Source organism: Oncorhynchus kisutch, linkage group LG30 (assembly GCF_002021735.2).
Source record: "Oncorhynchus kisutch isolate 150728-3 linkage group LG30, Okis_V2, whole genome shotgun sequence".
Classification (NCBI taxonomy): Eukaryota; Metazoa; Chordata; class Actinopteri; order Salmoniformes; family Salmonidae; genus Oncorhynchus; species Oncorhynchus kisutch.
This window is the reverse complement of record NC_034203.2, coordinates 8,908,025-8,922,904: the sequence shown is the minus strand read 5'-3', so window position 1 is coordinate 8,922,904 and position 14,880 is coordinate 8,908,025. Positions and strand designations below refer to the sequence as shown.

General features: G+C 41.1%; 1 protein-coding gene across 5 annotated transcripts in view; it reads right to left on the bottom strand.

Annotated features, from left to right (window-relative positions):
* Window positions 1–6,423, bottom strand: part of LOC109874881 (F-box-like/WD repeat-containing protein TBL1XR1) — a 36,704-nt gene extending 30,281 nt beyond the window's left edge. Inside the window, exons 1-3 of one of the 5 annotated variants that reach the window (XM_031810687.1) lie at window positions 6,059–6,420; window positions 5,070–5,148; window positions 4,928–4,989 (exon numbers count right to left, since the gene is read on the bottom strand). The gene's annotated coding sequence lies outside the window, so the exon portion shown is untranslated. Of the gene's footprint in view, window positions 1–4,927; window positions 4,990–5,069; window positions 5,149–6,058 lie in introns of all 5 variants that reach the window. The other 4 variants (XM_020466927.2, XM_031810686.1, XM_020466926.2 and 1 more) reach the window with 4 other exon arrangements.
* Window positions 6,424–14,880: the final 8,457 nt, after the last annotated feature.

Sequence of the window (14,880 nt, the reverse complement as noted above, 5' to 3'; positions counted from 1 at the left end):
GAGGTAGTAGTCACACCTGTGGTGAAAGGGGCATTATTCTTACCAAACCACATGACCTTTGATTTAAAGATGTTCAGAACAAGGTTAAGGTCAGAGAAAGCTTGTTGGACACCAAGAAAGCTTTGTTGTTGAGCATTTAACACAAAATCTGGGAAGGGGCCAGCTGAGTATAAGACTATCATCTGCATATAAATGGATGAGAGAGCTTCCTACTGCCTGAGCTATGTTGTTGATGTAAATTGAGAAGAGTGTTGGGCCTAGGATTGCGCCTTGGGGTACTCCCTTGGTGACAGGCAGTGGCTGAGACAGCAGATTTTCTGACTTTATACACTGCACTCTTTGAGAGAGGTAGTTCGCAAACCAGGCCAAATACTCCTTAGCCGGCCCACAAGAATGGAATGGTCTACCAAAATCAAAAGCTTTGGCCAAGTCAATAAAAATAGAAGCACAACATTACTTTGAATCAATTGCAATGGTGACAACATTGAGGACCTTTATTAAGGTTGCACTGACACATCTTTAACCTGAGCGGAAACCAGATTGCATACCAGGGAGAATAAGATGGACATCAAGAAATCCAGCCAGTTGATTATTACGTTTTCCCAACACTTTTGATTAACAGGGCAAAATAGAAATAGGCCTATAACAGTTAGAATCAGCTTGATCTCCCCCTTTGAATAAAGGACGAACCGTGGCTGCCTTCCAGGCAATGGGAACCTCCCCAGAAAGGAGAGACAGGTTAAAAAGGGCGGAGATAGGCTTGGCAATCATAGGGGCAGCAACTTTAAAGAAGGGTCTAAACCATTGGACCCAGTTGTTTTTTTGGGGTCAAGTTTCAGGGGCTCCTTTAGCACCTCAGTGACTGCTTGCAGGGAGAAACTTTGTAGCGGGGCAGGGGAAACAGAGGGAGAAGCATTGGTGATAGTCACATTAGAAGGGGTAGGAGATGAAGAAATGTTGGATGGGCAAGGAGGCATGTCTGAGTCAAATAGAAATCCTGACTTAATGAAGTGGTGATTAAAGAGCTCAGCCATGTGCTTCTTGTCAGTAACAACCACATCATCAACTTTAAGGGACATGGGCAGCTGTGAGGAGGGTTTATTCTCCAGGCCTTTAACCCCTTTCCAGAGCTCCTTGGGGTTAGACACACAGAGAGTAGGCCTTAATTAAACCTCTGATATGAAGAGAATGTCCCTGGAACCATCGATCCTAAGCTCGACTTTATATCGGAGATGCTAACTATGGCGTTGTTGTTCAAAACATCAACAAAAGAACAATGAAATGCCAGCCATTCTAGCCGTGGACCATTTCTTTCCCTCCACACATTTCAGTGGAAAGGATTGTAGTCTGTTTGTATACAAGCCTCTCTGTGGGCTATACTGTAGCTTCTACTGTATCTCACCTTTTGCACTTTGCCCAAGGACAGCACTCTCTCTCTGAACACGAGGCCCAAGGCTATAAGTATGAATGCATTAAAACAGCACAGTTTTGTATGAGAGTTTATGTGTAGGAATGCATGTCAGATACAGCTCAAGAAGCCAAGCCAAAATGGGTTGAGGCGTTTATTAATGGTCATGGCTGTGTATTCCAACTACCCCACGCAAATATTTACAGCGTTTGGGGGACGGAAAGTATTTTTTGACGTTTTTTTTCTAGGGCTGGGCAATATGGCCTTTTCAAACTTATCAGTGATTCACAACATATATAAAAATGTTAAGGGTCAATACACTATTTCAAACAGTCAGGAATAATCTAATGAATTCCGGCCTTGTAAAATTATACCTAGGCTAAATATAAGATCCACTACAAATGAAAATATTATAACATGCTTTGTTGCAATAATCACTGATCTGACTTTCAAGTCTAAGAAAATTCCCTTTTTGTTACAAATTTAACCAGAACCACTGATAATGGCCAACTTCTTACCATGCATTATAGAACATTAACACAGGTCTCAAACAATCTCTCAAGCACAAGCCCACCTGGTAGTGAGTAGCCAGCTAATCTTTATATTTAAACTTTAGCCAACTTGGATCTACAGTGCATTCGGAAAGTATTCAGACTCCTTGACTTTTTACACATTTTGTTACATTTACAGCCCTATTCTAAAAAAAAATGTTTTATATATCCTCATCATTCTACACACAATACCCCATAATTACAAAGTGAAAATAGGGGGTTTAGAAATATTTGCAAATGTATTATATAAAAAACAGACATACCTTATTTACATAAATATTCAGACCTTTTATGAGACTTGATATTGACCTCAGGTGTATCCTGTTTCCATTGATCATCCTTGAGATGTTTCTACAACTTGGTAAATTCAATTGACTGGACATGATTGGGGAGGCAGGTAGCCTAGTGGTTAGAGAGTTGGGCCAGTAACCGAAAGGGTGCTAGATCGAGTCCCCAAGCTGACAAGGTAAAAATCTGTCATTCTGCCCCTGAACAAGGCAGTTAACCCACTGTTCCTAGGCCGTCATTGTAAATAAGAATTTGTTCTTAACTGAATTGCCTAGTTAAAAAACATTTTAAAGAATAATTTGGAAAGACACACAACTGTCTATATAAAAAGGTCCCACAATTGACAGTGCATGTCAGAGTAAAAGCCAAGCCATGAGGTCGAAGGACTTGTGCTTAGAGCTCCAAGACAGGAGTGTGTCGAGGCACAGATCTGGAGAAGGGTAAATAGAACAAGTTTGGAACCATCAAGACTCTTCCTAGAGCTGGCCGCCTGGGCAAACTGAGAAATCAGGGAAGAAGACCCTTGGCTCTAGAACCCGATGGCTCTAGAGATCTTCAGTGGAGATGGGAAAACATTCTAGAAGGACAACCATATCTGTAGAACTTCACCAAATCAGGCCTTTATGGTAGAATGGCCAGACGGAAGCCACTCCTCAGTAAAAGGCACCTGACAGCCCGCTTGGAATTTTTCCAAAAAGGCACCTAAAGAACTGACCATGAAACAAAAATGGAACGCATTGGCTTGAATGCCAAGCGCCACGTCTTAATCTTAAGGAAACCTGGCACCATTCCTACAGTGAAGCATGGTGGTGGCAAGCATCATGCTGTGGGGATGTTTTTCAGCAGCAGAGACTGGGAGAAGTCAGGATCGAGGAAAATAATAATTGGGAAAAGTACAGAGATCCTTGATGAAAACCTGCTCCAGAGTGCTCAAGACCTCAGACTGGGGTGAAGGTTCACCTTCCAACAGAACAACAACCCTAAGCACACAGCCAAGACAATGCAGGAGTGGCTTCGGGACAAGCCTATGAATGTCCTTGAGTGGCCCAGCCAGAGCCCAGAGATGAACCCGATCAAACATTTCTGGAGAGACCTGAAAATAGCTGTGCAGCGACACTCCCCATCCAACCTGACAGAGCTTGAGAGGATCTGGAGAGAAAATGGGAGAAACTCCCCAACTACAGATGTGCAAAGATTGTAGAGTCATACCCAAGACGATTCGAGAATGTAATCGCTGCCAAAAGTGATTCAACAAAGTACTAAGTAAAGGGTCTGAATACTTATGTAAATGTGATATTTCAGTTAATACATGTGCAAAATGTTCTAAAAACCTGTTTTTGCTTTGTCATTATGGGGTATTGTGTGTGTAGAATGATGAGGAGATGTATATGTTTTTAAACCAAAATCAAATTTAAAGAATAAGGCTGTAACAAAATATGGAAAAAGTCAAGGGGTCTGAATACTTTCCAAATGCACTTTATTTGTTTGCTAATGGACACACCTTCCTGTCCATCTCCAACTGTTTGAACAAAATAGCCTGATCACTGTGTTTAGATGTGGAAATCAAGAGCACTACCTGGACAAGAAGATGCTTATTTCTCAGAATGAGTTGACAAATCCTTAAATAAATGAGTATTTTTATGCTCTTTGCACATTTACAAAACACAGACTAGACAGCTAGCGCATAACCGTCTGGCTAAAATGCTGCTAACGGTACATGGTACTGCAATGCCGCCTGCAACAAACTGAGTATTAATTTTCCACATTCATTGATACTGCAGTCTTAGTATGGTCTGCTCTACATTTTGGGAGTGGAGACATAAAAAGGGTATCGTTATGAAGGTTAAGTTCTCCTCCATTACAGTACAAATAATGTCTCAATGTGTTTGGGTGTCCATATGACCAATTATGTTAGACCAAACCTCAAATGCAAATAGCGAGTTGAAACTGCTTGTTGTCAGAGAGGAAGTGGCAGGGGGAGGGGCTTGGTGTCTGTGTGCAAAAGTACACAGTACAGAAGGAGCCGAGACCAAAAAGACAAAACACTCAAAGAAACAAAAACAATTAAATAATACTTGACTTTTGCAATAAAGGCATTTGGAACATTGCGCTAAAACATTATTTTGAATTAATTCAATATATCGCCCAGCCCTAGTTTCCCTCATGCCTCTTTGGGGTGATGACAATTCAGTCGGGTCAAGGAGGGCGAATATGGCTCATCGGTGTGAATTAGTTGTCTCTCTGTTTGACATGCACTGAAGTACAGGCCTCAACCCCAGAGTCCTGACACCTTGCCGAAGGTCTGACTGCATCTGCAGACTCCTCTCCTGCTTCTTCACAAAAGTTGACGGTCTGTTTGGGGATTTGAAAACCCAAAGTGCACAGAGTGGATGAGAAAGGACTATGTTGATGAAAAGTGACACACATCATGGGAGATGTGCTCCTGTGGGATATCCAAAACAACTCCACATTCTGGTAGTCCAGGTTTGAGCCAAAGTATGGAGAAAGTCATCCTTACAATGCAATCGTCAGGCATGTCAGTGTGATTCTGTGATAACCACTGTGCTTTCTATTATACTATATAAGACAAAAGCACAACTTGTGTGTTGCTTCGGAAACACTTCTCAGCTATCACTATGCATGCAATTACATACGATTATGTCAGCCCCAGACTACTCACCATGTGATCAAGTGTCTTTCAGAAGCTCATTGCTCCACCGTCCAGAGGAGGAACTCAGCAATCTAGGAACGAAGACAGTGAACAGAATAATTACATTTACACTTGAGTCATTTAGCAGACGCTCTTATCCAGAGTGACTTACAGTTAGTGCATTCATCTCAAGATAGCTAGGTGGGACAACCACATCTCGGTCATAGTAAGTTTCCTCAATAACGTCAGTGCTGGAAAAGTCAAGTGTGAGTGTTAGTTAACAAAAGGCATTTATTTTTAATTCCAGTTTATACACTGTTCATGTTGACCCTCTCTGAGTAAGTACATAAGAGTGAAACCTTGAGTATACTGTTTAGAAGTATATAGCTATCATGGCAAGAGGATGATGCTTTCATAGCAACTTCAGAGCTCATAATTATGCACAACTGGGACTTAACAATCCCAGTACATTGATATATTACCTGCCAATATTGTATGGAAATTGTAAGGGAAATGTTGCAGTGCCTATGCAGGCAGATTGAGGAAAGAGTTAAAAACTGACTGGCCAAGAGGGGTGTGTCGCTATACTATCAGACTGGGTCAGTGATGAATCCATACAGCCAATGGACCTTTGTGCTACAAGTGCCCTGGTAGGAGTACGCAAGAAGCAGACTGGGAAGAATAATTACCTAGTTACTACTGTAACATGTACAGTACCTTCGTGTACAGCTGTGATAGAAAACGCATAGTCAACGTTATAACATTGGCACACTACACCAGTAGGCACAATTTACTATCCGTAACTTAACGTTAACTACCTAACTGCGCAATTTAGGTTTTACCTAATTTATAAACGTTAGCTAGCGACAGTAATATTAAAAAACGATTTCGTCTAGCGTTAGCTAGCTACGTTGGCGTTATGTCACCGGCTAGCCTAAGCTAACGTAGCTCGCATTGCTAACTAGCTAGCGCGAAGAGCACAAAGCCCATCCCCCACACGGTTGTACGCAAGAGGCTAAGCTAACGTAGTGATTAGCTAGCTAGCCTGGGCACCGCGACGTGGTTTTTCGGTCGCCACTCTCCCGCGACCATGAGGCATTGCTAAACAAGGATTTAGCGGTAGCTAACTAGTTAGTCACAAAAACATATTACAGGGCATACCTTTAGAAAGGGGTCGCAATATTTTGCATTTATTCCTGTGTTCCAATAACAAAACAAAAACAAGATTCGTTCTTTATATGAACGGTGCTGGTTAGCTAGCAAGGCTAGCTAGCTGCTCTTTCAAAATGTGTCCCCATAATCCAGTAGCTAGCTACCTACTTTGTCTGAAATCTTTTGATAGATGGCTTCCGCTGTAATCCACGTGTTAAAGCTAAACCATGTTATCTCTTTCCAAAGATTGCAAAATTGATATAACAAGGAAATTAATTAACATTTTAACGCTAATAGATAAGATACAAAGCCAGGCGGTTCGAAGCCAACGGCTTCAGACACTCAACACAGTGACGCGACTTTCCCTACAAAAATGGGCAGTCCAGGCAGCTTGCTACAGTATTTCCAAACATCACTCATTGAAGCGAGGCACAGAAAGCATAGTCACATGTAGAAAAAGTGTACAGGAAATTTTATTTCCTGCAAAACGATTAAAACGTATGGTAAACCAATATTATATTAATTTAGATAATTAGATGCCATAAAGTTCTGTGAATGTATATTTTATACAACCAGTCTCTTTGAATGTATTAATATTGTCCGTAAAGAAATGGGAGAGTTCAACGACTCAGAATAGAATTATGAAGAAATAGGCAACTCACTTTCACAATCATATACAGTACTTAGAGCCAGCACACAATGGCTCCATCACAGAATAACCATCCCTCCCCCTCCTCCCAAATTGGGTTTAAGAGCCTTCACTTGGTTCCGCCAATCAGATGAAAAGGAAAAAGTATAGAGGCTTCAAGCTAACAGCCAGCCACCAGTCAAAACAGTGTTTCCCCCATCCCCCACTATTGCACATTTTTGCCTGGCTGGGCACCACTAGCCATAGATATATTACTCCCCACCCTCTATCCTTTGCTGGTCATTCATATTGAGAAAGTCAATAACAAGCTGACATTATTGATGTCTACATATATAACTGTTTTCTATTTGCATACATTTTCCAAAGTGCATTGCACTGTTTTAGCTGGACATGCTGATCAAAAGATACACGGGAGTAAGATCTTCTGAGAAGCACTTGACAAGGCTGTGAAAGTGTCATGGAAGTTGTATATCACCCTGGGATGAGATGTTGAGATGGGATCATTCCATGATTCCTCAGTACATTTTAGATCTACTATAGCTGTATCAAAGATAGGATGACGATAGCACAAGCTTTTCCTGACATAATTTAAAAAACTAGACTGAATAGTACTGATTCAGTGCTAACATATGACTGTTTTCCTCAAACTATCCCCAAGTGAAGATTCTGCTTCATCGCTCCAGACTTCCCTGTGCGAGATGACGACACATCATGAAATGGTGAATGTGGCCAGCAGAAACACACATTAAGAACAACAAGAGGAATAGGTAGTGAGTAGCCAATATACAGCACATCCTTCATTCCATGTTTTTCTTCCTTTTCCCGCCACTATGGAGTACAGGCTCAGCAGGGAATCTCAGCGGGTCTCTCTCTCGCTCTCTCGCTCTCTCTCTCCCCTACACATGCACACACATGATGCAAATTCAAATAGATGGAAATGTGATCCATGTTGTGTCTCATGGAATGGACAGCATGTTACACTGCGTCCATAAATAATTATTTTATTCACTATTCCCCACCACCTAGTCGCAGGGCATTCTCAGTTCCCGGTGATAATGGTTGCTAGCTGCTTACGGTAATGGATGAAGTGAAAAAAGAAACATGAAATAACCCTGGTAACTAGCAGCACAGACAGAGCAAGAGTAAAGCAATAACCAACGCTTCCTATCTCCGTGTCAAAAAAACACATGCCCCCCCCATACCATTCTACCTGAATAGCATTTGTTGTTGTTGTCAACAAATTAGGATGTTGTTGTTTAGTTGGTAATGTTATTGTTGGTTTTAATGTGATTTGAAGGTGGTCAGATGATCAACTGAAAGTGTAATACTGCATGCATGTTCCCATTGGGTGCATCTGGCACATCGGAGGACTGATACTGTGGCGGTTACAGTGCTGGTACTACAGTACCCGCTGTACTACAGTTTCTTGTATCCCGTTGATGTTGTTCCCCTAGCTACTGCCTTTGCTGCTCTGAGCTCTCTCCCTTTGATCCTCCCACCAAATTATCTCAGTAGTCATCTGGCTCAGTGTTAACATCCCAGCAGTGTTCATTAGACTTCCAAGTCTAATATCTCTTAATGTGCCCCACACCGATGCCACAGTCTGCACGCACACAACACAGATAAACACACTGTGCTCTAAACACACAGTGAAGAGGTGTATTTAGAGCACAGTTTTTAGGGTATGGTCACTAGGGTGTGTCTGGAGGAAACAATTTGTTTCTGTGTAGAAAATATACTGAACATGCAATCGCTAACTGAGCAGCAGCAAGCCAGAAAAATTTACGCATTTGTATTGTCAGAGAAAGTGTACTGTATTGTACTATTGTGAAATCAAATGTGCATTGTTCACTACTATGTAGCTCAAGGTCAACGCTCCAACAGAGGGCTTAGTACAGAGCTGTACGTCTCTACATAATTGGTATTTTTCTCACATGCTCCCTCCCTCTCTCCCTCCTCCCCTTTGTGGAAAACAGAAATATATGCTCCATCACTCCCACTGTGTGTGGGCGCATTGGCAGCCTCTCTAATCAAATGCAGAGTGCATTCCCCTTTCCCAATGCCAGGGTTTACTCAATGCATTATTCAGCAGAGTCTAACTGTACATGGCTTCAACACCAATTCTCTCCCCCACTTACATAAATCCACTGATCCATATACAGGACATGCATACACGAGTGCTTAAAACCACTAATGTTGAAACCGTAAAGCATTATTTGGGTTAGCACAGTAGCTCCATCTGTTATGGTTATTTTGCCATAGCTGTGTGCTTACGGGGCTGTAACTGTAATCTGAGAGTGCAATATGTTATATATTAGAAAGATATTGTCTACATTTTACACTGAAAGGTGCTGATTGTGCGGGAGGAATCGGAGCATGTATGTGGGATACGAAGTGATGTATGTTAGGGATTTGAATAGGAATCAAAACACTGCCTGATTATCTGTTGTGTGTGTACCTGCTTGGGTGTGTGTGTGTGTACATGCGTGGGTCTGTGGCTGTGAGGAGGTTGCTGTAGCAGGACTATTAGATGAAGGGGTTGCAATGGATATAAGCACAGCGGTAACTTGTTTAAATATGCGGAGGACCTGTTGGCATTGTGTAATTGCTTGGATACAGCTACGCCAATGAAAGCTTTCGCCGGCTCCCTTGACGACAGTAGTATTGCGTACATTCTCTTTTTTTTCTTGTCTTTGAGTGTGTGTATGGGTTGGAGGCGGGGGCTGGGGCTGGGGGGGGGGGGGCTAATGAGGGAAAACAGGACAAATCCTTCAAGGCAGAATATCTCCAACACTGCTATAGGCTGCTGTGATTGTTTTGTTCCAGATACAGAAGAGTCAATTAGCCGTCGTCGCTCACTATTATGACATCGACAGCATGACCAGAGCGAGTGGTGCACTTTGGCAATTCATCATAAATCAATGTCAGTGATGCAGCCCAGTGTAGGTCTACTGACAATATGGTATCTAAAAATGAAGGGTTCATTCAAAACCTAAGTATACAGATTAAAAAAAACATAATCACCTCAATAACATGTCACTTTCTTTGTGCACATTCAGAACACAGCACTTCCTCATGCACAACGTCAACATGGTGCAATCAATGCATGCTGATTTATCCCCATGAATTGAAAGCCTGTGTGGCATCCTCATGCTCATCCTGTCCCCAGCAGCCAGCTGGAGACAGACTACTGCATGGGCTCCAGTGCCTGCTCAGCACTAGTTATTTTTATCCCAACCAGGGGAAACAAAGGGCAAGAATCGGCTTTCATCTCCCATTACTCTTGTTGCTTCACCTCCAAATCTGGCCCACACAGAAAGTCTCAGATTCTCCTGCGAATCTTCCTCCACCACAGCTATGTTTAGGCTTAGCCACACATATACAACAAATGCCATTCCTTTTGTACTTGTGTCATGTCATTCCTCCTCTTTGGCTATATTGGGCAAGAGTTCTCCCTGTTTTCTCACTATATTATGGTGATGGGCATGGTTATTTTTTGGGCCTAAGAGCAGAGGCCATGGTAAAAATAAAAAATAAACATTGTTTCCCAATAGGGAGGCAGCTTCATGCCACTTTTTAAGGCTCCTGAGGGAGGTTGTAAGCTCCTAACACAGAGTTGACGTTACACTGCTGACAGAGGTAGCTTAGTAGCTCATTAGGCAGGGGCTGAACGTCCCTTGGGAGGAGAAGATGGAAATACCAGCAGAGGCTGGTAATGAATGATCGTTATGGATGGAAGACCAGTAATGAGCCAATTAGGATCCAATATGGCTGCATGGCTACAAGGGGTTTCCAAGGGAATCCCCTAAGCAGATCTATAGTATGGAGAACCATGGAGAAGCCACTGAGGATATCTTATAATGCCTTCCTCTAATGTAGCTCTGGATAAATAGGGATCAATCATTGCTTTAAGTCAATAATAATAATATAAATAAACAGTATGATGACCCAAATATACAATATAGAATACACTGAGTGTACAAAACATTATGAACACCTTCCTTATATTGAGTTGCACCCCCTTTTGCCCTCAGAACAGTTTCAATTCATAAGAGCATGGACTCTACAATCTGTCAAAAGTGTTCCACAGGGATGCTGGCACATGTTAAATGAAGGTTAAATCAAATAAAATGTTGACTCCAATGCTTCCACAGTTGTGTCAAGTTGGCTGGATGTCCTTTATTGGACCATTTTTGATAAACACAGGAAACTGTTGAGAGTGGAAAAACCCAGCGGCGGTGCAGTTCTTGACACACTCAAACCAGTGCGCCTGCCACCTACTACCATTCCCCGTTCAAAGTCACTTAAATATTTTGTCATCAGGTGACACCAATAAGGGATCATAGCTTTCACCTGGTCAGTCTATGTCATGGAAAGAGCAGGTGTTCTTAATGTTTTGTACACAATATATACAGAATGTTATATCTAGTGAATTTTATATTGTTTCATTCACATAAATGAATGAAACAATAAATTAGAATATGCCATTTATTTCAATTGAAATGTTATCTCAAAATTGTAAAATAAAGATATTTTAGTTGATAATCACAAGGATAATAACAGGGAAGCTGCTTTGCATTTTTCTGTTTCTATGGCAGCAGAGACACCTTGTGGCAAAACAGGAAAAATATCCCCTGTTCTATAGCTGCAGTGTATACCCTACCAAGGAATGGTACTCCAGCACTACAGAGGACTGTACATCAAACTTCCTTCCTTCCTTCACACACACACACACACACACACACACCGTCACACCTGAGCAAATGCTATAACAGTGTCAGACAGTCATTGGGCCAGAAAAAAATGGCTAAACATTGAGGCACTCAAATTCAATGTGTCTTGACTTCTTGACCAAAGCATGGGGTATGGTACTTGTCACTCAAGTTGCCCACACAGGTATAACAAGCATGCGGTTGACTGGGGTTGGAGTTTAAATAAGAAGTAGCAGGCTTGTCACTGAGAGTCCATGCCGAGTTGGAGAGAGCCCTCCACTGACAGTTGAATCCCTTCCCCTGGTCCTGGAAGATGAAAACAGAGTTCCAGCAAGAGGTAAGACCTACCAGATTTCACACATATATATTGTTAGCTGACATGTGCAAATGCACAAGGTACCAAGACACACACCAATAGGTGTTATAACTTGTGGGATGTGTTACAATTAAGGAAGTGAACAAGATCATGTACTGTCAGAGGTGCCAATGTTACATGTTTTATGACACCGATTGATACAGACACAATAAATGATAAACATGAGAACATTAAGATAATTAAACGATTTTGTCACCCCTTAAAAAAATTTATATCTCATTTGGCACTACATGAAGACTAACCAATTTTGAGTGGGGGGGAAACAGAGGGCAAAACAACACCAACATATGCAATTTGTATGGTTATATATAAACTGTGACTGATTGTATGACATTTGACATGTGTCAAACATCATGTCAACACGATAACTCCATACTTACCGATTCTCATTCTTCATTCCTTTGGTTGTGAAATTACTCTAGTTTCTGCTTCATGCTGGGAGCATTGCAAAGGAGCATGTGTCTTTTTATAGACTAACCACTGGGACACCTGGCCACAGAACAATAACCACTCGAAGGACAAGGCAGAAAATACATCCTGAGACATTCTCTAAAAGCAAATGTTGGTATCCAAGAAGTCAGAGGAAGATTATTAGCATGGGCCAACTTTGAAATGCATTGTGGCTGTAGTGAGTGTAAAAATGCCAGACCATGTGGTGAGATTTAGCACACACTAAACTGTGGAAGATCAAAGCAGAGTCCCCAGAGGGATTGTAACTAATGAAATAAACACCTCACTTTTATTTATCTTATTTCTAATGGGTTCGTGGTCCTCTGTAGCTCAGTTGGTAGAGCATGGAGCTTTGGTGCTTATAACGACAAGATAATGCGCTCGATTCCCAGGACCACCTGTAAGTAAAATGCATGCATGACTAAGTCGCTTTGGATAAAAGTGTCTGCTAAATGGCATATTTTGTATATTAATATGTAACGTCATCTCCGACTAATTTAGTCTGATCAAAGAGAAACACGCACACATACAGTACAAAAGTCCTACAGAGGCCTTAGGTTGCTCTGCCAAAGATGGCCAATTTTGTAGGTGTATTTCATTTCGTGAACATTTCGTTTAGCAAGAGAAAAGTATACGTTGGAAAACTGAGATTTCCAACACTTTCTATTGATTTGACCTGACCTGAACAAAACATCAAAACGTCAACAAAGAACGACACTGACACATCCAACAAATTCAGAGGCGGTGTGATTCCACTGTAATACAAGACTCAATGTTGGGAAAGAATTTGAGAGTAGTAAAGCGTTTGTCTCGCAGGGTCTGCAACGGTAGGAGGACATGGTTCATTAAAGGGATAATGGGAATGTAGAGAGGTACAGTACATTCTTGCTGTAGCCAGCGTTTTCACAAACCATGGTCATTGAAGCATCATCGCCATCCTTTAGCCACGGACAGAGACAATTTTCTCTCCTGTTACTTCATGTGATGAATAGCGCATACTCAGCAACCGTTACATAATTAGATAACATGGAGGGCATATGGGTTATCCTTAATTATTCTCTCAAAATGGTGGTTACTGTGAATCGTATGCAACCATCTATAATCAATATGTTCTTATCCATGTTCATGTGTAGGGGGGCTCTATCATGCTTAGCTGAGTACTGCCTCCAATTTCCTCCAGTAAGTCCTGAAGTACTGAAATGAATACATTTACAATTGTAACATTATTTTTTTTTAAATAGGAAAATGCATTTTCACTCTAAACATATATGAACTGGCTATTTTCCATGATATGTTTAGAGTAAATGTGGATAATATATTGTAAGATACATATATTTTACACTGTAGTTTCATATACAGTGTGTAAATTATAAGAGAGTATTATTGTCAGGAACCTATATGTGGATACTATAGTTCTTATCAGATCACTAACATTACTATCTGAGAGGTGAAACATATTTGGAATCCATCTTCCCCAATTGTTACGTGCTTTTGTACGTATGTTTCAATATATCTATTGGTATATTTGACTTAAATTTCATTCATGGGCCAGCTGTTGGGAAGCCCTGCAAGGTCAGGCATTGAATTGGACTGAAACACAGGGCTACATTCCATACTTCACTGGACATTCCTTGTATCATTAGCGACAAAATCACTTGCCAGTGCAATTTTAACTTCCATGGTGCATGAAGCACAGCTACAAATCTTTTGGACCAGAAGCTTTTAAAAAGCATTTCCAGCATCCACACTCAGGAGCAGGAGCAAAGGGGACACAGTCTTTGTAAGTATTTCCCTGGTTGAATTCAATACAGGTAGGCTATGCATGCAATTTCAGGCACTCAAGAGGTAACGATTACAGCTATTGATCAAAATGTAGTTTAAAAGAAATGATGCTGTTACGACGTGGCACTTGCAATCATTTAACTTTATTCAACTTCATTTAACTTTAAACCGTCAATCATTTAAGCTGAACTATGTTGATATCCATGCCATTGTCTGTTTAATTTATTCGAGGTTGTGCTATCCAGCAGCGTTTATCGAAGTCTTTGCATTACAATGTTGTCAGTCAGCAACTCATAGACCCATAACTTTTCTGATGTGGGCTTTTTTGGGGGGCTATTTTACTGTTGGTATGGAGACAAGAACATCACACTTTATGTTATGGGAAATTACTTGTTTTGCTAATTGTTACAGAAATTGATTACAATTTGTATTTCTTAATTTGTAAATAATCAAAAGATCAAATCAAACTTTATTTAATGTGCATGTACAATCGCACCACAGTCGAATAGATATATGTTGATCTGTCTATCTATACTATCTATATATAGAGTTCAGAGTGATAGTCTGTCCGCATCGCTTCTTCTGTGAGCAGAGGAGGTTTTGGGGTGTCTGGGAAGATGTTCTTTGTGACAGGGGCCAAAAGTGCAGGAAGGGCATCATCGGGAGGAGGAGCGACGAGGTACAGTGTCACTCTGAAAATCACTCCAATTTAATCATTCATTTACATATATTTTATATTTTATGCTGACATGCAGTGGAGGTTCCCCCAAGTAGGAAACAGACTATGGCTCTCCCCATTATTAAATTGAGGAACATTTCAAACGATTAAAGTAAAAAATAAGTATTCTTGTCAAATTAATTA